The sequence below is a fragment of the Protopterus annectens genome, chromosome 6.part1 (assembly GCF_019279795.1).
Source record: "Protopterus annectens isolate FY-2018-M chromosome 6.part1, PAN1.0, whole genome shotgun sequence".
Lineage (NCBI taxonomy): Eukaryota > Metazoa > Chordata > Ceratodontiformes > Protopteridae > Protopterus > Protopterus annectens.
This window is the reverse complement of record NC_056738.1, coordinates 504,894,656-504,914,052: the sequence shown is the minus strand read 5'-3', so window position 1 is coordinate 504,914,052 and position 19,397 is coordinate 504,894,656. Positions and strand designations below refer to the sequence as shown.

Below are 19,397 nucleotides of genomic sequence, written 5' to 3'. Positions count from 1 at the left end.
TGAAAATTCAGATCTTGTTTCTGGTATCTAAAAGATCCAGGACCACTAGGGCATTAATGGCTCAGAAGACAAGACATATCTCCCCTCAAGAGTCTACAAGACACAGAATAAAGGGACATCAGTTCCATTTTTTCAGATAGCTTAGTTTTAAGTCAGTGATTTTCCTAGCTAGGAACCTTTGGAGTCTTTCTTTGACATGTACATCTCAAAAGGGGCAAAATATTCAATAACTGGTCTAACTGCTAATGAATATAGGGCAACAATGACCTCTGGATGGATCTGGAGGATATTCCCTTGGTAATTAGCTGTGTTAAGTAGGACTTCCCAAGTACTGTTGTGATGTGATGATCAAAGAGGAAATTATCAAGCCATGTTCCAAAGTGTCAAACATTCTCATTTTAAAATGGGTACTGTCCATGTTGTATGCTGAGAGGAGGGGTGATTTACAAACATATCAATAGTGCATTTTTTGCATTTAATTAAAAAAAAGATTTTATTACACCAGGTATTTACAAGTTTAAGTTCTTGCTGAAGGGTTTCGGCAACAGAGGGGGATATGCCAACTCCCAGTTTACTTTCCTCTCCAGATTTGGTTAGTGAAAGTTCTTGGTTTATAATCTGGAAATCAGAGAAGTAAATGTCAATCAAGAGAGGTCTCAGCACTGAGCACTGTTTCTACACCACTGGTCACCTTCACACTCCGATGAAGCACCTGCTACCCATACTGTGAGGGCTCTGTCTTTTACTCAATTTATCTGGCTTATCACATAATAATCTTAATACATCACAAACAGATCATTAACTATGTTAAGTATTGGAGATGGTGTCAAATGCTTTGGCCAGATCAAGGTACACCATGTGGACAGTATGACTGTGTTAACAGCCTGTGCTACGCTTTCAAAGACGACGACCAGATTCATTTGACAGGATATACCCTTGACAAAGCCAAAGATTTTTAATGTGATAGTTTATCAGGTCAGTTATAATATATTCCATGGCTTTGAAAATAGGATTAGGCTGATGGGCCTATAATTCTCAGGGCTCAGTGGTGGGACCACCCTTGAGATGCGGCATCATCCCTACATACCAAACCAAGTGGCAAAGCCAGTGGCTAAACTCAGATTAAACTGCTTAAAGAGTAGCTCTGCCAGAGCTTGCAAAGTAGGTTTACAGCCCAATGTATTATCAGGTCCCGTGAAGGTAATATTCATAGTCTTGGTGAGCACCTTTAGTGACGACATGGGTAAGAGCTTCAGGTATAAGTGGTCTTTGGACAGTCATCTCTGGGGTTAAGTCTGCATTGAGTTTGTTTGCTAGTATGCTGGCAATGTCTACTGAATCAGAGTAGGTGGTGCCATTATTAATAATTTTATAGCAAACTTGGATTTGATTTCTTAGTTTCTTAACACAGCTAAATAAGGAATTGTAACTGTGTTGTGTTTAAGCTACTAACCTAAGTTTGTGGGCTGCCTTAGTAGACCTACAGTATTTTAAGTTTTCAGACAAAGTTTCTGATGTTATCTTTTGTGGTAGTTCTTAGATGTAGTACACCATTAAGGATTTTTTTTTCTTTTTATTGTAGAATTTACATTGGTGAACCATTAAAATGGGTTGGTTTTAAAATGTTCCATTATATTTATATATCTGAAAAGGACTGCTAGTCCAATACATTTATCTACTTGGGCAGAGAACTCCTTTTTGTGAAACTACTAAATGTGACAAAGTCTGAGGTGATGTTGCTCTAAGACCATTCTGAAACTTCTTCATAAAATTTGAGGAGATTAGTACATCTGAAATCCCTGAAGCCTAAGATAATGGAATCAAGCAGGTTTGGTGATTTTAAAAAGATAAAGATCGATAGTTTTAAGATCTAACTTAACTAGATGAGTAGCTAACAGGGGGAAAAATATATGAAGATGCTACATTTATAAAGTCAGTCAAGAATATTATATCCTATAGTGGGCTTGTGAATCTGAACCAGGGTTGTTATAAAACATACCAACCTTGAGGCATATAACACATTTGAGTTATAGTTTCTTCATTTTATTGATGGCTAGTTAAAGTGTCCCAAAATAATAGACTTCTTGTCTACTGGGAGTTCATAAAGTACATTTAGGATCCTTACATGATTATCAGGGGAGCACAGAGGGGTATCCTGTAAAAGGTTATCAATTGACAGTCTGTCTTCTTGTTTAGAGTAATATTTTTGCTCAGTCAGCTGTATTTCTAGGTCAATGGAAAGGTGATATGATCCTAACAAATATGGGTATGAGCAAAACCCTAGGAAGAAACCAAAGCCCTGCTAGAAGAGATCCTGACCTTGCTTGGAAGTAACTTGCTATGGGGCAATTAATGAAAAACAGCACGAGACAACCACTTGGAAATAGCTTTGAAACAATTTCCTGTGAAGAGAAAGGGCCAAACAGTACCACATGAGGTGCTGAAGATTTTAGCCCAGCCAATACAGCATCTCTATTGTCTGTGCAAATCTAGAGTATGCAAAAATCCTCTCTCCTTCAATTTTTTTTTTTTTTTTTTTTTGGATTTGGAAAGAAGACAAGGACAAGAACAGCTGGACTCAAACTCTGAAACCAGTTTTGGCACAAAGGAAAGATTTGCTCTCAAAGATACAAACCACAACAACTTATAACTCAGAGAGACTTCCTGCAGAAATCAGACCAATGAGTAACACTGTATTCCAAATGTAGAACTTCAATTCAGCCATGATAGCTAGTTCAAATGGAAAAAGTGTAAGCTTCTTTAGAACAAAACAGAGATTCCAAGAAAGAGACATCTGCTTTCAGAGGCTAGGTTAAAAAAGGGGTCTATGGGCAGACAACCAGAGATGGCTTAAATGTGAATCTTAAAAACAGTAGCAAGAAGAGCATGAAAGGCCACATGATAATTCCTTGCATAAATACTGTAGAAAACAGCTAGAAACTCTCTTCCACTTACCCATACAGAATTTTAAGTAGCAAGTTTCTTAGCCTCCTTTAATACCTGCTACACACACAAGGAAGACAGGATCCTGAAAAGTATTAAAACTCTTATCATCCAGGCAATAAACTAAAGAAGTTTAAGATTGTGTTGCATCAAACAACCCCTATAATGTTTATGTTCATTCTGTGAGGGAGCTTGTGGCAATTGCCCTTGGTCATTGCCAAAGGAAGGGAGAACCAATGATGGCTGGGCCAAAAGGGAGTCACAGCAATTACCTTTGGAAAGTCATTGTTACCAGTGGAAAGGCATACAAGAACACTTTCATCCAAGGGAATAAGAATACATCTGTCTTCTATGACTGCTTGCAAAGAATCCTGGAGCAGAATTTCTTTGACTTTTCTCCAGTTTCCACTTGTGAGGGTCTGTCATGGATTTGCTCAGATTGTCTGCAATAATGATTTGCTCTGAGAAAATGCAAGCAGCCTAAAGAGATTGCGAGGAGAGAGGAGATGCCAAGTCCTGGGTTGCCATAGCTAGTTTGCAAAGGGAGGTATTGCTCTGGTTCCCTCATTTGTTTATGTACTACATCACTGTGGTATTGTCTGTGATTACTACCAGAGGGTCTGGAGTCCAAAGATGGTTTACAGATATGACAGCATTTATTACTGCCACAATTTATGATTTCTGTGTTTTAATCTGACCAGTTTGTTTCACCCTCTTGGAAACAGCTCCCCAAGGAAAGTCCAAGACATCTGTAGTCACAGACTGAGTAGGTACTGGATGGAAAAAGGGACCTGGGTTGAGAGATAACTGATCCACCCACCAATGTAACTTCCTTTTAACAAACCTCAACACTACGATTGTAAAAGAAAGTAGGTGCTAGTGTTAGGCCAAAACATATGAAGAACCGATGAATTGTTTTTCAAGTGAAGTCTAGCCAGAGGAATCATGAGGACTATTAAGGCCATACAACCCAAAATCCTGAAATAGTCCCTGTATGAAGTCAGAGACTGTTTGGAGAAAATCAGAAATGGCTCCATGTAAAGGTCAGTTTTGTCTAGAGAAAGAAAAGTCTAAATGAGGGATGCATCCAGAAGGCATCCCAGAAACGCTATCCTGTGAAGAAGATAGAGAGAAGATTTCTGATTATTCAGCTGGAACCCATACTGAGGAGGAGGTCCTTTACCAAAGCAAGAGATTCTAGACATTTTGAAAAACAAAAACATGTAAATATAAGAGATTTATAACTATGGAAAAAATGTGAATGTCTTTCAACCTGCAATAAGCTATTACTAGTGCAAGACGCTCTAAATACCCTTGAAACTGTTCATAGCCCAAATGGTAAGACAGATAACTGAGAATGTAAGTCTAACATAAAAAAATCTTAAACATCTGAAGTCTCTCAAAACTGGAATGTGATATCTTTTAACTCTAGAGCTACCAAAAAACTAAGATGAGTGGAAAAACAGACTGAAGGAAAAGCATCTTGAATGTGGGGGCACTGATGTGAAGGTTTAGAAAAGAAAGATTTAGTAATGGTCTCCAGGTTCCTTCTTTCTTTGGCACCAGAAAGATTCTTGAAAAAATCCTTTCCTGGTTTATTCTGTGGGAACTGGTTATATGACCCATAGAAAAGCACTTGTTCCAGGACTGGGAGAAACAGAGATGTCTGGTTTGACAGATGGAGTCATCCACTGAAATGGAGGAATGAACTCTCACTGTTAACTGTATCTTTTCTGAATGATTCTCAGAAGCCACTTGCAATCTGCCTATTTGGACTGCCCTTGGTTCTGAGAGATGCCCCCCCTTTCTCTCTCTCTCTCTCTCTATATATATATATATATATATATATATATACACACACACACACACACACACACACACACACACACACACACACAGAGAGAGGATCCTTGGCATTGCATTTTGAAAGTCTGTTTGCTTGAATCCTGCTGAGTCCATTTTATTTTGTTTACTACAAAATGATTCTGAAATGGAAGGAAAGGTCCTATTAAACACAGACAAGGAGGGCTGAAAAATCTGAGTGACACTATGAATTAAACTTCTCTCCCTCATTAAATCTACTGTATATATGCAAATTTCAAATTTCTATTAAAATAACCTGTTTACTCTGCTGGCTGTTTTCTGAAACCACCCAAAGATAAATCTAGGAGGAAATTAAGGTGATCAAAGTTGATTACAGATCTTTACAGATATTTTGAGAAGAGTATAAATAGTACTTCATAGGAGGCTAGCTGGCTTGCTGAATGAAGCAGCAAGGCACTGTTTCCTACTGAAATAAAAAAAAGAACAGTTTTAATTCTCACTTAAAATAAGAAATTAGTGCTTTCATCCTATTTAACAGGACTTCTTCAGATTCACTCAAAACAAGATGAACAACTTCCTTTTATAATTTCTAATACCAGGAAATTACATCATGCTCCTCTAAAAACACTTCATATGACAAAAGGTAAAATTAAATAGTAAATAAAAAAATGTATAACGATAAAAACGTCCCTTACCAAAACCATAATGTACTTAAAGTGGGCTAATACAAAAAATAAGGTGAACATAGAAATAAATTGTGAAGAATTATCGAGAGAAACACTATGACCTAGCTTCTAATACTGGCTTTAATGCAATAAAATCATTAAGTCCTGGGGGGTTGCAAGCATTTAGTTTTAGCTGCCAAAAAACATCTTTTTCTTCTATTAATAACTTACAATTGCCACCCCTCAGGCTAATATGTACCTTTCCAAAATGGCAAATTTGAATATATTACAGGTGTTGTTACCTTCCATATGCGTGTACAAAGCATCCTTCCTGTTTTGTTTCCTAATTTCATAATAATACTCGTAAATTCTGTTTTTAGGCACCTGTCAGTTTTCCTGACATAAAATGCCAGGCAGGTGGAGCCTATGGCCAAATAAACTACACCCTTTCTACTACAGTTCCCATACTTGAAAAATAATCTTAGTCGGATTCATATTTTCTAGCTGTATTTCTCCTTTGGGATAAATGTATTCATACTGATTACAACATCGATACTTTAGTTCCCTTTATGTCTCACATACTTTCCTTTATTCTTACTGTCCTCCTGTTTTATATAGAAAAGTTGGACTATTTCTGAAGAATTTATAAAGTTCAGTGTCACTCCTTAATATATTCCAATTCTTTGTTATCACTTCTTTTACCATAGTGGTCATAAGGGCAATACTTCACAACCATAGCTCTATCAAAATTATTTTCAGATGTATTATCGTGTACGGGGGTTTACACAAGGTTCCACATTTACACAAAATGTAGTCAATGGTCTCCCTAATAAGTTTCTGGGGATACCCCCTTTCCAAAAACATGCTACCCACCATACCCAATTCTTTAACCGCTTCACTGTAATCAGATGTCATTCTTGCTACCCTTAAACATTGTCCTTTAAGTATGCTTTTTTTCTGTGGATAGGGATGACAACTATTAAATTCCAAGTAAGAATAACTAAAGGTGGGTTTATGGTGGGTGTTGGATTTAAAACCTCTGTTAAGAGTGTGAGATGCAACAATCTAAATAAGCTAAACCTTCCAAATCATAAGTGTGAGTAAACTTAAAATAGGAACATCTATTGTTAAGATATGTAACTTCTCTATATCCTCAGTTTCGCTTGCCTTCCCATAAAATAAAGACATCATCAAGGAAATGTACATACAGTTTGAGGTTATTTTTAAAGGTATTAAATACATGCTGGTGTTCCCATTCTGTTAGAACTAAATTTGCAAATATGGGGACACAAGAGGCCCACATAGCAACCCCTTTTATTTGTTTAAAGTATTCACCCTCATAAAAGATGAAATTGTTTTTTAATACAATAGTCATGAATTCTAGTGTACTCAAAATCTTATTGTTGTCTAGGTTGGAGTGTTTAACCATTGATTGGTGAAATAATTCCAACTCTTCATCTTTGGGTATGGAATTAAATAAATCCACTACATCGATGGTGACAAATTTTAAATATTTATTCCAAAGTTCAGGTTTCAATCTCTCCAAAAAATCCCACGAGTCTCTGAATATAAGGGGAATATTGTCATATGTATCATTTAACCAAATGTCCACCACTACACCAAAAGGGAATTTTTAGACTTACTCCCAGAGACTATCAGTCGAAACAGGGGATGTAAAATATCTTTATGTACTTTAGGCACGCCAAAAGTAGTGGCTAAGACAGAATATTTAACTTTCAAAAAATTTTAAGTGTCAAAAGATATTCTTAGGTCCAACAAAAATTCTTACAGCCAGGAATTGATGCGCCTGTACACTATACTGATCTCATTTAGTGAAATAGTTTCTTATACTAAAAAGTGTTGTTCAAAATATTGTGCATTTTGTTGGAATAATCCATCTGGTAATATAGCATAAGCATCCTTGTCGGGTTTCATGATCCTAAACTCTGTATCACTGCATATCTTTCGAAATAAATCTCTTTTTGTTCTATTTAAACACTTTGTTCTTTTTACCCTTTAACTCTTCTTGAATTTTGTATACATCTTCAGAAATTAATTTGTCCAAAGTGGAAAGAGTAGGGTGTAAAAGGGGGTTAAAGGTGCTTTTTTTCTTTAAGTCTGGCGTTGAAGTTCTCTGTCCCTTGTCTTTGAAATATAGTGCTAAATTAAGCTTTCTAAGATACAGTTTAGCTTCTATAAGGGAAAGTACTAAATCAAAGTTAGTAGTGGGAAAAAACTTCATTCCCTTTAGAACAGGGAAAAATGCTCTTTAGAATTTTTAATTATACTGATAGAGAAGTAGCTAAAGTTTTTAAAACACTGAACAACTTTGTTGGATTTTGGCAGAGCTATGGTTTTGAAATATCACCCTTATACCCCTATGGTAAAAAAAGTGATAAAGAATTGGAATATGTCAAGGAGTGACACTAAACTTTATAAATTCCTCAGAAATAGTCCAACTTTTGTATATAAAACTGGTAGGAATATTAAGGCTAATTTAGAGGAGAGTAAGAATAAAGGAAAGTATGTGGGAGATAAGGTAACTTAGAAGTGTCGATGTTGTAATCAGTGTGAATACATTTATCCCATAGGAGAAATGAAATACAGCTAGAAAATACGAAACAGACTAAGATTATTTTTCAGTATGGGAACTGTAGTACAAAGGGTGTAGCTTATTTGGCCATGTGCTCTACCTGCCTGGCATTGTATGTCGGGAAAAACTGAATTTACGAGCATTATTACGAAATTAGGAAACAAAACGGGAAGAATGCTTTGTACAGGCACATGGAAGGTAATAACACCTGTAATATATTCAGATTTGCCATTTTGGAAAGGGTACATATTAACCCGAGGGGTGGCAACTTTAAGTTATTACTAGAAGAAAAAAAAATATTGGCAGCTAAAACTAAATGTTTGCAACCCCCCAGGACTTCATGATTTTATTGCATTAAAGTCAGATGTAGTAGGACTGGACACGCTAAATTGGCCATAGGCATGAGTGAGTGTATGTGTGTGCCTTCTGTGGAAGGTTGGGCGCCGGGCTGGCAACTCGACACCATAAAACTCCACTGCCAATCATGAGCAGACAGTGAACCGCTGTGGCGACCCTTAACCGGGAAAAGCCGAAAGAAGAAAAGAAGAAAGTCAGTATTAGAAGCTAGGACATAAAGTGTTTCTCTTGAAAGTAATTCACAATTTATTTCTATGTTCACCTTATTTTTTTTTTGTATTAGTCCACTTCAAGTACCTTATGGTTTTGGTAAGGGAAGTTTTTATTGTTGTAAATTTTTTTTTTTTTATTTACTATATGATTTTACCTTTTGTCATATGAAGTGTTTTTAAGAGGAGTATGATGTCATTTCCTGGTTTTAGAAATTATAAAAGGGAGTTGTTCATCTTGTTTTAATTGAATTTGAAGAAGTCCTGTTAAACAGGATGAAAGCACTAATTCCTTATTTTAAGCGAGAATTACACTGTTTTTTATTTCAAAGAGAGTCTTTATTGTCTTTTGAACCATTTAGCCAGATTCTCAGGCTGATTCCTTGGCTGTAATTCCTTCTGTGTGGAGTCTGCATGTCCTTCCTGTCTCTTTGTGTAGGGTTTTTTCAGGTTTTGCAGTTTCCCCCATAAGCCCCATAGCAGGACAAGGGGATTTTGACACAGGCTTAGCAGGGGGGTCCAATCTAAAACATCTGCACTGGACTCCAGCTAATCTAAAACAAAGTCTACTCAGAGGTGTGCACAGATGGTCACTATACCTTCTGTAGGGTTAATGACATTGTAGTCATTATTTCTAACTTTCTTCACACTCATATCTCAAAAGGATATGCAAAGAATGCCACTATAGCTTGCCTAGTAGTAGTCTACTGTCTAGGAGCAACAAATTAGAATGCATTACTGTGATTATTACTTATTATTCTTATTGCTTTACTCACCCCCAAACATCAGAAGTTTGTATAGCTAGCTATCTTTTGTGGGTAGATGTAAGAAGGCACGGTGTGTGTGTGTGTATCTATATATGACTGACAGCAACAAGATGAAAAATATTACTATGGCCATTTGCTCTAGTTGAACACTAAAGCGCTACACAGAGGATGGATGTCTTTAGGACTATGAATAGAGAGGCATGTTGTGCAAATGCAGGACAGCAACACACTGAATATACACATGGCCATTTCTTCTTTCACTTCCATCCCAAGTTAACACCAAAGGGCTACAAAGAAGTTGAACTTTTTTTTTTTGGGGGGGGGGGGCAGGTACTATTCCAAGTATAATTTACATATCCTTGCAAACATTTGTCTTCTCAGTGTATTGGGAACTACAATTTTATCAACTTCAACTTTAAACATTAAGATTTGGATAAAACTTTCTTCCTTAAAAGAAAAATTGAGACTGGTTTTCTTACTCATAATTCTTGTTCATGATATCATCCAATCAAAAGATGGGGAAAAATCTCTAGAATGCACCTCAGACTGCTTCACATTGTATATTGGCTTGATTTATTAGTAAGTCTCCAGTCATTATTTCTGCTTGCTCTCAGTTTCCATTATTGCCTTCTCATCCGTATCTAGCCTGGCCAGCCCTGGCCTCCTCCCCTCACTTCTTCCCTTACCTTTCTGTGATCAAGTATCCAAACTTGCTTTTGACTTGCAAACTTTGCTGCTCTTACCCCTTTGCTGCTCTTACCCCTCACTGCCCATGTTGCTTGCGCCCATTCAATGTGGTTCTTCCACCCCTTCACCTTTTACATACTCATGTTTTTTCCCTTAATCATTAGGCTTTATATTCCAGAATAACCGCACTTACCTTCTTCCCTGTCTGCATCTTCAAATTCTTATATGCCACCCCTGACCCTTTCCCATGGCTCATATAGCTTTATTTATTTCTAAGCTTGTCTCAGTCAGGTAACTAATTTTCAGCACCATCCCTCAACTGGCATAATCCAGCCACATAATCCAAACTGAGCTTACATACTGGCATAGTTAACCTATCTCTGCCCCTGCTCCCCAACCCCTCATTTGGGTTATGACCATTTACAGAATTCTACCCTTTCATAGGCATTATGACTTGTAAAGTTCTTATACAGTCTTGCAACAGCTTCTTGAACTTTCTATGGTTCAGTATCGGCATTAGTTCCCATTCCCTCTACACTCTAGTGCTCAGGATGTCCCAGACTACTACTAACAAATTCATATCCACAATGAACCATTAGTATAACCATCCTTTTTACTTCACTTCCTTATTCTCCCATTTAGTGCTTTCTCCTCTTCCTTTAATAGGACACTATACTTGTCCAGCTGCACTTCCTCCACCTTTGTATACCTTAACTGAGAAGTACTTGACATAAATGAAATAAAAAATATATATAAAATACAAACTGCTTAACAGCCTAAATACAAAGCAAATACAGAAAATATACATTAAACACATAAGAACTTGGATATAAATTAACAATGACAGCACAATTTAAAGTTAAAATTGCCAGAAAACAGATCATAACTATATGCAGCTACAGCCTGAGGTTCAAATAAACCCTCAACAGGGGATACTTAAAAAAAAAAAAAAAAAAAAAAAAAGGCTAAAAGAAGCTTAGGTCACCATTGGCTCTAAGAAATAAAAATAGAATACAGTGAACTGTGGCTAAATATGTAAAAACATCTGCCTGATGCTTCTGGTCTCAGCTGTGAAACAACCAATAAACCATCATGTAAAGACCCAAGTGAATGCAAAGGGAAGTAAGTCTGTGCAGGTCTTGATAAGTAACTACGAGCTTAAATTTAGATTTTGGCACTATAAATAGCCAGCACAAGAACCACAGCACACAGGTGATGCAGCTAAGTCTGGGAGACCCAGACAGTGTGATACCCCAGATTTACTACAAGCAGGCAAGATCAACATTTAGGAACTTACTATACAAAAGTATCTGGCTGAGTATTCGGTTGCAGAAGGCCTGATGACTAGCCTGACTTTCAGAGCTCAACCTCCTTCCTTTTTTTATCTGTGAGGACACCCTTCCACCTTGATATCATGACATCGGTGGTATAATATGGACATTCACCCACACCATCTTTAGTTCATTTTTGCCCCCAACATAGCAGGAGCTTGGTAGAAGCCAGAGCAGCTGTCCAAATGACAAACGCTTCTATGGGATGACACCCCAGCCAGAAAAACCCTCAAAGTTCCCTTTAAAAGTACTAACTAAACTGAGCAGGTGGCTTGTAGTGGGTTCATGAGTAGAAAGGTACGAAAAATAGGTAACGGGGTATTAATCCCAAGCCTAGAATGGCATAAGGTATGAAACAAAGATGGAGAGAAGGAAATGCTACTTTAACAGTGAACATACTTGAAATATCTACTATTATGATAAGTACCTACACATCGGTACTATGTTTTACATATGGTTCACAGTTGCTATAGTGCTAACTCTTGGGAAAATGCCTAACACCTATAGAGTTTGAGGTAGCTGACTCTGTGAAGGAGTGGGCTATAACACCCCTTACAGGATCACCCCAGTTAAACCTGCCTTTGAACTAAAGATAGTATCCAAGCTGAAGTGTTTGAAAAATGTGTGTTCAGATAACCGGGCAGCTGATTCCAAGATGACCTGGCTGCTGAACCCTCATAAAAAAGGCTGTTATTACTGCAGTTGCCTTAGTAGAATGTGCCTGGACATAACCTTGTGTACTTTTTCCATGGAAGGTGCAACAAAATGAAATGCGGATGGCTACCCATCTGAAAAAAAAACTGCTTTGAAAAAGGTCTTTTTCCCTACCCTTTGCAATGGCTATAAATAGTTGGCAATTTTGCTCATCTCTTTCATCATGAATATGACAGATAAAGTAGATGGTGATTCAAATGGTGGCAGTGTCAATTTTTCCAAAACAAAGTTTAGTTCCCATGAGGGAGAGTGCTCCTTCTTAGATGGTCTCAAGTGTAGAACCTTTCAAGAAATTACTTCACTGGCATCTAGTAGTAAGAGGGAGATTTCAGGGTAGGCAGGCACAGATGCTAGATGTATGCACTTTTAATGAAGTAGAACATAAGCCTGATTTCTGAAGGACAGACAGAGTTATTTAAGAACCACAGACACTGCAGCCTGGTTTAAAGTCCAGGGCCTCTTTTTTCAAGCATTAAAGAGAAAAAAAAAAAAATTTGCTATACATGATGTCCTTGCATTTTGATTTTCCTAAACTTTCAAATTGTAAGCACGTCCTTGGTAAACATGTCCTTGAAGGGTACGAGTGCCAGATTATCCATACTGTCAGCCTTGAGGTCTTCAAGCTATGGTGCAGGAGTGAAACTTCACTCTGGGATAAAATGTCCACACACTGAGCAATGGAACATACTCTTATCCCTTTAATGTTCATTAGGACAGAAAACCAGCACTGCCTCTGCCAGAAAGATGCTGTAAGTAGCCTTACTGGTCTCTCCTCTTTTACTCTCTGAATTGCCCTAAAGAGAAGAAGAAAGAAAGAAAGAAGAATGGAAGGAAAATGTACAAAGGCGAAGACCTGCCCAAACAACTGAAAAATATATCTCCTGCTCAAGTCTTTGACCTTGGTATCCTATTGTAAAAAAATTTTTTTTTACCAATTTGATTTCAAGGAGAAGCAAACAAGGCCTATTTCTGGTGCAGACCCACTGTGGACAAAATCCAGAAATATTTACTTATTCAGCACCATACCTCTCAAAGTCTTAAGAGCAAGAAATCTAGACAAAGCCATAACTAAAAGTGGGACAAAGGCCCAAAAATTGGGACAATTTTTAAACATTGCTCTTACAAACTTAGGTTGATAGAATAACAGGCTTTGCTGTAGCATGTTTTTTCTAAAAGGTTATGAAGTCTGAAACTCAAACTTCTGTCATTGCTTTCTAATTTCACTCTTTTATAATTTGCCACTAATTTGCCAGAAAAACAATTTTCTGAACAACAGACCAAAAACATGAGACAAAAGTCTGGACATTCTGCAAAAATCTGCACAGTTGAGAGGTATGTTCAGCACCCATTCCTGAAAGCCGGTTTCAGTTCTGCTCAAACGGTCTGCCAGGACATCTCCTAAGATGGAATGTGAGATGCTCAGAAGGTCAGATACCAATCTTCCATGTCCAACCTGCACAAAAGTTAAAAGCATGTTCTCCCTTGCTTGTTGATGTACCTCATGGCTTTTGTACTGTCTTGTGAGGATATGCAGGGTCCCTGGTTGCCTTATTTGTCTAAATACTTTTATGGCTAGAACTACAGTCATCCTCACTTTGAGACTAATGTGTTTTCCCCCTTACTTCTTTTACAGGTCCATGGAATTCTTAACCTCCATGAGTGCCCCCTTCCAAGCAACATCTGTAACAAGCGTATGGGTTCCAGTCATAACTTGAAAGAACCTACTAACTGAGAGTTACTGGATGAATCCATAGTAAGAGCTTTCCTGATAACAGGCAGTAGAGGAATAAGGTACTTCAATGAGTTGGTATACTGGACAGTTTTCTTTCCATAAAGTACCACTGTAGTTTCCTCGCTTTAAAGTTTTGCCAACAGGGCTATCAGGAATGTGGAAGTCATAGCAGAGGATCTTGACATTTCCCTAGATGTCATTTTATTCAGTTGTGTGGAATGGAAAATATGGTTAGAAACTGCACTATTTTTGATCGAAGGAATGCCCTTTGAATAGTAGTGGTGGTGGTCAAAAAGGCTTCCAGGACCTGGACCAGTTAGTATGGAGAGAACTGTGACTCTAGGTAAATATAGGCAGAGATGCAGAGTCCAGAGACAGGCCAGGGTGAACTGCAGGGCAGACTGCACCTCCTTTTGGATGGGGTCTAAATGAGGCAGTTATACATAAAAGGACAGATGTCAGTGCCCTTGAACCTGCAGTATGCAATTACTGGAGCCAGGCACATTGGTTTACCTACAATACCTATGGTGCTTACAGAGGGCAATAAGGTACATTGGTAAAGGGCACCCTTCTGCTTCAAATCTCCTATACTGCCTGTGAATCCTGGCTATGACTCTGTAGTGATATGCAGGTTTACGATTCAGGGTAATCATAAAAGCCTGAATAAAGAGAAGAGGTAGAAGGTTTATAAAGGTTAATATTATGAACTTTGGCACTCGCAAATTAACTTAGCCTGGCTAGGTCTAAGATTGGCTTTCCATGGACATCTTTTCCTGTTTTGATACTCTGTATCCACTTGATGCAGAACTTCCACAATTATTGGTTTGATAAGATGCCCCCACCCCTCCACGCACACATACAAGGGAATGTCTATGAGCCTTTATTGGTACATGAAGTGGTGTCTGTATTCCTGTGTCATGATTTTTAGAATAAAATATATATATATATTGACTGGTTGATTTTCCTGACTCTGTCAAATGGTCTCAGATGATGCACTTTTTTGTGTGTGTGAAGGGACGGAGAACAGAAGAACTATCAAGTTACAGCTGTTTCCTTGAGGTGTCTTGGCTATGACCAGGCTTCCTCTTTTGGACAGATTACTATGTTGTTCTGAAATGGCCACTCTTTCTCTTATTCTGCTTCCCTTTATCTTGTTTTAAGTGAGAGAGACAAGTTTTATGTGGTGTGCATTTGTGTGTGTGTGTGTGTGGGGGGGACAGCTGTTTCACTGACTGCACTCTCTTCCTGTTTACCTCCAGCTTTTTAAAGTACCTTCTTACTGTGGGTTGGTGGGTAATCAAACCGCAACTCCTACCCTAATGTGGCTTTAGGAAGAAGAGTCTTCATATGTTATGCAGGGGCAGTAGCCCCAGCCAAGCACATCTCTGCATAACTAACCCATAACTGCTACCCTGCAAGATGCATCCACAGCTCTGCTGCAACATTTGATAGAATACCTTAAAACCTGGGAGAAGAAGTTGCAAAGATCTAGAACATTACCTGTCATGGTGTTATCCTTCATCTCCTCTGTTTTTCCTTAAGTTGAATCAAGACAGTCAACTGAATCTAAAGTATATGTATGTGGCAATTCAGAGTCCTGAAGGCCAGAGTGGCAGAGGTACAATCCTTCATTCACAATTGGTCAAGTGTTCTTTTTTCCTTATTAGTTGTGATGGGATTCTTGATTGGATCATCTCTCCCTTTATTCCATTTCCTACAGATTCTTTCTTGTTGATCTATGTTAAGATTTGTCATGCAATGAAAGACTTTAAGGCTCCTTGACCCATTATGTCTTTCTAGAACAAACTGTTCTTCAAACATCAGTCCAAAAGTTCTTAATCAACAAATTAATGGGATAATCTGGTATGACCTATTTTTAGGCCTTTGTATGCCCCAACTAAATAAAGTAGTACTCTTGCTATCTTCCCTATTAACCTAAACAATTGTTTGGACATTCAACCTCTCCCCAGGACTACTTTTGTGTGCGTTTCCTAAATGGCAAGAAGTAACACTTGATATGGGTTCTCCTGGCTTGGCTTATAATGTGTCCCGAGACCGACAGCCTAGGTTTTTCCTATAACTGAACTTAAGGTGATCATTTCTTAACAACTAGTAACAGAATCCAAACAGTGTTTAAGCTGGTAAAACTGGAATCTTCTCCTGGGAAAAGGAGTGGTAAAGCACTAGGTTCTGATTCTTACAATTTTCTTCTCTTACATCAAAGGACTGTTTTCTTCCTCATCATCTCAAAAAGACCACATAGACTACCAATCTCCATCCATCCCTTCACTTTGCCATTCCTAAACAATGCACATCCTGGCACCTCCAGAATTCACCCCCTTGTCATTAGCCCATATTTCTGGGATATCAAGTGCAGCTCCCACTGTATTTCACTGTACGGTTAACAGACCGTAGTCTTCGGATACACCACAAGGTGGAGCTCCTTTTCATTGGATATAAAAGAGAGAAACGAAAGTGAAAGAGATCAGACTGAAACATAGGGTGAAGGAATAAGGGGCCTTGCATTAAAACCAGACGTTTCTAGTGACTGGGAGAGGGAAGTGAAGTGGCAGATCATGCTTTTTCCCTCCTTGGAAAACCTGGTCAATGGTGATCTGTGGAATCAGGAGGGAAGTCTGGAACCAGTAGTCCCACGCCTGTATCTGATCAGCAAGGACAGAAATACTGTTGGCCCTATTATAAAGAAACCATTTTCAATTACTAGAGGGCTGTTGGGTGATCTCTACACTTATCAGTGGAGCTGCGGTGCCTGACATCCAGAATATTATCAGAGTGGCGAGAGGCTTCAGCCGCCATTTTATACTTTCATAAGTTTGTGCTATAGCTTCAACTGGGACTGTGGGGCCTAAGCTTTTCCCTTTTCTAAACTGGAACTGTTTAGCTTTATCTCGATATAGTACTGGCTATCATTTATGGGATCTCATGTTACTCACCCCTCAGTGTGGATTTCCCCTTTGTGGATTACAAATACCCAGGTTTCATATGAGCTCCAACTTTGGGCCCCATCATGCCGTCATTAAGACTAAGTAGTCACTGGCCAGTGAACAGAGTATAAGAGAGTGTTTTCACTGTTTGGTCTGATTAGAACCGATCAAGGTTATAGCTGCTGTTAGCATTGTTGCATTATAGAATCTTTACTGCTTAATGACATTACATTTTTGCTCATATTTGAATGACAAGACCTCTCTTATTGAGTTCTGGGAGGTGTGATTTCACTGTATGTATACCTCATATTGCCTTACTGCTAAACTTTGTGCTACTGCAATAATTTGTTTGCTACTGTGCTGTTGTCTGTTAAGACTAGAGTTGCTATCTAGAATAAAATCTGTTATTATTTGCAACCTTGGTGTGTTGGGTGTAAATAGGGTTGTCACCAGTGTCAGGTAGGAAGGAACCCGTACACTATTCAGCTACACCTGCGGGTGCGCTACACAAGTATGCCCATTCCCTATAGCAGCCTGCAATCCCCCCATTTTCCATCTCAGATTCCTTGAATTCCAAAGTAAAACTACCATGCCATCACAGACTCATCATTTGTTTCACTGATACATTCTATATCTATTTTTTCTCTGCATCTAGTGTGTTTGCACAGAACCATGCCTCCCTCTATCAATCTTATTTTTCAGAGTAGGGTCATATAGATGTTATAGGAGCATCACTATTCTTTCTGGGTTGAAATGGAGTCAGTTACTGACAGGTCTCCCCCATGCCTCTTGTAGTCCCATGACCTACACCCTTTTTGCTGCAGTCAGTAACTGTACTTCCTTATCTTACTTCTTGCTACACTGGCTTCTGGCAAACACAGCACTTTTAAAGAATTTGACCTTCAACCCTTCATGCTATGCCAACTTCTTGGCAACTATCTCAAATTTCTCTGACAAGGCACTGCTAACTACATGCAAGACATGCTTTTCCTTTTACTGGGGATCACATTCACCACATCCTCACTTATCTTACTATGACTAAGCCCTAAATTGAGTTGCATCAATTCACAAGTTGGGGGGGGGGTCGTCACATCAGGCCCAAACAATTTTAGACCCAACAGCCTGCCAGTATTCCTTTATAAAATCACAGAGAACCATAATGATGCAAGGAACTTTTCTTCCATTAGATATCGAATACCATGGGTTCATTAAGGGAAGGGGTTACACTTTTGAATTTTGTTGCAAATTCTAAAGACAGAACACTCAATGAAGAACTTATCTGGACTATACTAGGCATTCAAAACTAGTCTATATAAAAGAAAAACTAACAAATTAAAAACATTAAAATGACAATTCATACCTAATTGAATATGTAAAACACTGCTTAAGCAACAGCACACAAAGTATGGTTGGGGGGGCACCTAACTGGGGGCATTAGTGATGTCCTATAGGGTACTGTTTTTATTAACCCTACATGCAAAAATGGGAAAAGGGTAATGACTACATTTACCCTTTGTTCACTACATACACGCTTGTGTCAAAGTTATTCTAGCTTGCTCAGCATTTAGGAATGAATCTGTGTAGCTTTTACTTATCTTGAACCTGTATACAAATTCCATCCAGCTGAGACATACAATTTGAATTTCTATATGAATATGAACAAAACTAGAAGCCAATGTCATTACTCAAATTATTCTAAAAATATGTAATAAACTTTCTGGTAAGATAAGAAATTTGACCTCAGTGGTGACATTTACAGTAGGTTTGGATGCCTGGATAGATAGTAAAATTTTTAACCCACAATTCAGTGCGTCAATGCTTCTTGATGGCCTTTGGGCCTAAACACCGATTAATCTAACTGATGCACGGATATGGGTGCATGTCAAATCAGTAACCTAATTACATCAATAAGAGATGCCAAGGTTCTTCAACATGGTCAAGAAAACACTCAACTGGTACAGTAGTACTGACCCCCACCATTAATAAGACCTAAATCATGATGAACAGATGTGTATACAGACTTCAAACATCCAAAGCAAGTAAAAATAGAATCTGCCCTCTGTTGTACACGAACAGTTAAGAAATCCCTACCACCCTTTGATATATGATGGCAATTTAATTTTTTTTAATTTTGCCATCATGCATTTACTGAAGTTGGGACATGTTCTGTACCTCACAGAATTCTAAATGGCATGTGTAATCACTTCATGGAGATCGGTGTGCCACTACATAGTTTAACTTTTGTAGTCTTCACACAAACCACATGAAATAACTTGAAAAAAGGGCAAAAGAAGCAAGGTGGGGGCTGGTAGGGAGAATGCAAGAGAAGCACGATGGGTGTGCTGTAGAGCAGAATGCAAGAGGAGGGCTGCTGAGAAGTACACCAGACAATCAGGGCAGGAGAGCTGTAGAAAAGACATAACATGAAAAAAGGTGGGAAGGCTAGGAAAAAACAATAACAGGTCAGTCTTTGGAGTGAAAATGAAATTAAACCCTAATTATCTTAACTGCAAGGACAAGCCATGCTACTGTCCTGCCTGAGCTCATGGGTGAATAAACAGCATGCCAGCAATTTACATATACAAAAGCTTACACTGTCAAATCAGCACAGACTATCACCAATGCAAGGA

The 19,397-nt window shown here is 38.3% G+C and overlaps 1 protein-coding gene across 1 annotated transcript in view; it reads right to left on the bottom strand.

Annotated features, from left to right (window-relative positions):
- The window catches only part of PARD3B (par-3 family cell polarity regulator beta), a 5,075,916-nt gene that overhangs the window by 4,879,697 nt on the left and 176,822 nt on the right, over nt 1-19,397 (bottom strand). The window lies entirely within an intron of this gene.